Genomic DNA, 5,092 nt, shown 5'->3' with positions numbered 1-5,092 from the left:
TTTTTATCCCATGTTTTTTACACCACGAACAATGTTTGACACTATCTTTATATAGGACTCTATTTCATTTTACTTCATCACTCTAACGCAAAATCCATTGTGACGTCACAACTGTGTGATATGAAAACGATATCACATGAGCTTTGTCAAGGGTATAAAGGATTAAACATGGGATAAAAAAGTTATCCAACCATGATCAATTATTTATCATATTCTGGTTAAATGTGTCACCGGGCAAGTAATTAGTAAATATTCAAGGTTTGCTTTCATTTCTTTTGGGATAAAACACACATTTCTTATCATATCATGTATTTTTGGTAAAGAAATTGAGAACACACAAGTATTTCATAAAATCTTAGTGAATTCTTTGAGAATTCTGGTTAAATGTGTCACCGGGCAAGTAATTACTAAATATTCAAGGTTTGCTTTCATTGTTTTTGGGATAAAACACATATAATTTCTTATCAAATCATGTATTTTTGGTAAAGATATTGGGTACACACAAGTATTTCATAAAATTTTAGTGAATTCTTTGAGAATTCTGGTTAAATGTTTCACCGGGCAAGTAATTAGTAAATATTCAAGGTTTGCTTTCATTTCTTTTGGGATAAAACACAAATTTCTTATCAAATCATGTATTTTTGGTAAAGAAATTGACCGCACACAAGTATTTCATAAAATTTTAGTGAATTCTTTGAGAATTCTGGTTAAATGTGTCACCGGGCAAGTAATTATAAATATTCAAGGTTTGCTTTCATTGTTTTTGGGATAAAACACATATAATTTCTTATCAAATCATGTATTTTTGGTAAAGAAATTGGGTACACACAAGTATTTCATAAAATTTTAGTGAATTCTTTGAGAATTCTGGTTAAATGTTTCACCGGGCAAGTAATTAGTAAATATTCAAGGTTTGCTTTCATTTCTTTTGGGATAAAAACAAATTTCTTATCAAATCATGTATTTTTGGTAAAGAAATTGACCGCACACAAGTATTTCATAAAATTTTAGTGAATTCTTTGAGAATTCTGGTTAAATGTTTCACCGGGCAAGTAATTAGTAAATATTCAAGGTTTGTTTTCACTGTTTTTGGGATAAAACACATATTTCTTATCAAATCATGTATTTTTGGTAAAGAAATTGACCGCACACAAGCCTTTAATAAAATTTTAGTGAATTCTTTGAGAATTCTGGTCAAATGTGTCACTAAGCAAGTAATTAGTAAATATTCAAGGTTTGCTTTCATTTCTTTTGGGATAAAACACATATTTCTTATTAAATCATGTATATTTGGTAAAGAAATTGACCGCACACAAGTATTTCATAAAATTTAGTGATTTCTTTGAGAATTCTGGTTAAATGTGTCACCAAGCAAGTAATTAGTAAATATTCAAGGTTTGCTTTCATTTCTTTTGGGATAAAACACACATTTCTTATCAAATCATGTATTTTTGGTAAAGAAATTGACCGCACACAAGTGCTACACCTACTGTGACACGGGGCCTCAGTTTATACGGTCTCATCCGAAGGACCGCCCCATTTAGTCGCCTTTTACGACAAACAAGGGGGTACTGAGGACCTATTCTAACATGGATATCCACGGGGGAAGAATTGGATAGCTGGGTCTTCACTGTCAATTAAATCACCATTATTGCCTCATATGTGGGATGCATGATTATAAAGATTCTCATTTAACAAAATATTTTTTCACATATTTATGAGATGTTATAAAGATGGCTACACTTATGATTTTCGGCTTTATGGATTAGTAGAGTTTTCTTTATGGGAGATCACAATTATTAGAAAAAAAGTTGTTGTCAAATACTTGTGCAGACTGTAGACTTTTCAAATTAATGGTCACCATGTGTTCCTTGACAGGTTTGTGTTTAAAACAACTATTATAAATATAAGTCTGGGAAATTATACTTTGAAAAGAATATTTCATTTCTTTCTTATATTTCTTGTGCAATTTCAGATTATTCAAATTCATTTCCCTGGTTAGGACTGGGCTTTACAATGGGATTTTCAGCTGTGGAGCTATTAAGAATTACTACATAGGGTTTCCAATGTAGTTTTGTGAACATAATTCAGAAATAAGAAGAGGGAGACAATGCAGCATAAGCATTACCAATTACTTGCCACTGCTGAGAAAATGGTAAAGATAATATGTTATACTATAGTACATGTATAGGAATTGCCTTGTCTGTCTGTCGATTTGCCACATGCATTTTTTCACAGGTACATGCTTTGAGTACTACTTGTGTGTATTTGGAGACAGTCCAGTTCTTCTTTAAACCAGGAGTGGAAATTTCAGTGCTTGTTCAATTTCTCCAGAAGTTACATGTATTGGATGCTAGAATAGTTAGGATACACCTTATAGATTTTGAAAGCTTGAGACCTCAAGATCAACCCAAATGGTGTACCAAACATGAAGAAAAAAAGACAGTTTATGATTGAAGAAGTGTAGTAGCAAAAATTTCAGGGTATTTCATATATGTTAACTTATAAGATTTTATTGGTACATGTACATTGTTACATTGTTAACATCTTGATATTTAATATGTATCAGGTTTCACTTGCAGGAATACACAAAAATTCAGAGTAAATTTTAAGTGTTGGTTATTTTAGATAAGATCAAAGTCCAAGGTCAACAACAAGGTCCAACAGTGCTTTAGTTTTACCAAATATAACACTATTATAAAGACTAATTTCCTGTATAGCAAATAATTCAGAATATGATTTGGGAAACTGTGATTTTTTCTTTTAAATCTTATCTTAATTTATAACCATGATGCATACTTAAGCAAGTAGATTTTTTTCAAGCATACAAAATTTCAAGGTCATTTTAATTTTGGAAGTGAATATAAGATATCAGGAAGCAGTCAAGCATTGTAATTTTTTTGTTGTTGAATGTACTTAGTTATTGAGTAATAATCAAATTTTAATCTGCAATGAAATTAAAAATTATAAATGTTCTTATTTGTTGATTTTTAAGGTCAGACGACACGTTCCTCAAAAATATATAATTTTTCCTAAGAATTTGTCAATGAAGTAGAGGTACTTAAATAAGTTTCCTCACAAAAAATTAGTGTACCTTACCAGGCATTTGGACAAGATACCACGGGGTCATATTTCTTATATAACCCTTATGGGTAATCTCTTGAATGGCCTATATCATAATTTTTGGTTTATTTATATCTAAAAAACATTTTGAAAACAATGTAGAAATCAGAAGAGAGTGACAACTATAAATGATTTATGATATAATACCAAGAGAAACAGGACGTTTATTTGAGGAACGTGTCGTCTGACCTTAAAACTTCATTCATTTTGAGTTTGTTGCCATGACAATATGTCTGTCAAGAGAATGGCTCTGGTATTCCTTTTTGTTCAGTTTGATCCCTGACCTTTGACATTGTGACCTCAAAATCTAAAGGGGTCCTCTACTTTTCAAGAAACCAGTGTACTAAATTTGATGTCTGCCAAGCAATGGGTTCTCAATATTTTGAATGATTAAAATCTACATACGGGTATATCAAGAATTATAATCCTCGACCTTTGACCTTGTGAACTCCAAATTAAAAGGGGCCATCTACTTATTAGTAGGTACCAGTGTACCATGTTTATTATTTATCAAGCAAATGTTTTTTTAAGATGAGAGAGAACACACTTGGTCTACTGATTGACAAACAGGTACTAAGCAGTATGTGAATATCACCCTTTTCAAAGAAAATGTAAAATAATACAATTCTGGTAACCCCCCCCCCCCCAATTAACCCCATTTAACCCCCTAAGAAATAATTATTGATTGAGAACAGAAATGAACTATATACTGGTATTTTTCAACAGCAAAATTTAATTTTTTGAAAATATTTAATCAGCAAAATAACTCCTTGCTGAAGTTCAGGGATGAGAAAATTTGAAAATTCACAAAAATGTCCAACTTTAAGTAAAAAGTACAGCAAAATATTTTAGAGTCCAAAGACAGATTTTTTATATAATGTAGACATACATGTTGTCTTATAATTGGTATGAGATTGAGTTGATTCTAAGCGTCACTTTCTGAGTTATACAATGTAGGTTTTTGAAAAGTGAATATTTTCACTAGTTTTCAAAAATCTGGAAATATGTCAGATTTGTGACCTTTTTGCAGTTAAACAGGGGCACAGTTTGTGATTATGAAAAATTTTCCGAAACAAGTGTATCTTGTTACTTTCAACCATATATGGATATTTCATATCATTATCAAGTAAAACACTAAATTTTTAAATATAAAATCATATAAAATTCCTGTTTTCACCCTGCGTAAGGACCAAGAATTCTATTTTTAGTAACAGTGTCGATTTAACCCCTTAAGTGAGACCACACTGAAAAAAGATTTGTGACAAAATATTTCATATTATAGACGAAATTTACACACAAAATATGAAGTTGATCAGAGAACCTTGCTCCCATAACCTTTTGCATGGTTTTCTCGTGAAAAGACCTTTTACTAAGAAAAATGCACCACCCTACATAAATGCATATTTTCAGCCTTTTTACAATGCATATATATAAATAGATATTCATCATGTACACACGTTCGTATATAGAAACTGGGTTGGGGATACCCCCCCCCCCCCCAATGAAGTCCATAAATAAACAATGTAATATTATATAAAACTTAGCTACTGTATCCTTGTGCCCCCTCAATAAAAAACAATCTTTCATTTTGGATTCCCAAGGACTTGTTCGGTAGTGACTCTAAACTAAAAAAAAAAGGTTTGGTTCTGGAACCCCCCCCCCCCTAAAACTGAAATTACTTGCTTCAGGCCTGTTACATACATAGAATAAAAGCAGCCCAAGATAATTTAGTTAAGATCGCCATTTAATACATCATCTAAGAAGATACTGTCTACCACGAATGCTCGTTTATTTCTTGATAATAAAAAAAGGATCTCTCTCTCTCTCTCTCTCTCTAGATCTCAATACAAGACATTTTATAAAGCGCACTACCTATTAACTTGATTGCACGAATTTATTTGTTTTCAAGCTGTAAATGTAACACCCCCCAACACCCCCCATATGAAGAAGGCGCACACTACGAGTAGTT

At 31.7% G+C, this 5,092-nt stretch overlaps 1 long non-coding RNA gene across 1 annotated transcript; it reads left to right on the top strand.

Moving 5' to 3' along the window:
* The first annotated feature begins 1,331 nt into the window (after window positions 1-1,331).
* Window positions 1,332-2,942, top strand: LOC134271714 (uncharacterized). The gene is made up of 3 exons (XR_009993076.1): window positions 1,332-1,878; window positions 1,976-2,155; window positions 2,239-2,942. It is a non-coding gene; the product is annotated as an uncharacterized LOC134271714 (long non-coding RNA).
* The last annotated feature ends 2,150 nt before the right edge of the window (window positions 2,943-5,092 follow it).

This window comes from Saccostrea cucullata, unplaced genomic scaffold (genome assembly GCF_032062105.1).
Source record: "Saccostrea cucullata isolate Sc308-1 unplaced genomic scaffold, CSIRO_AGI_Scuc_v1 ctg1163, whole genome shotgun sequence".
NCBI classification, from domain to species: domain Eukaryota; kingdom Metazoa; phylum Mollusca; class Bivalvia; order Ostreida; family Ostreidae; genus Saccostrea; species Saccostrea cuccullata.
This window is presented reverse-complemented; position numbering and strand designations above follow the sequence as displayed.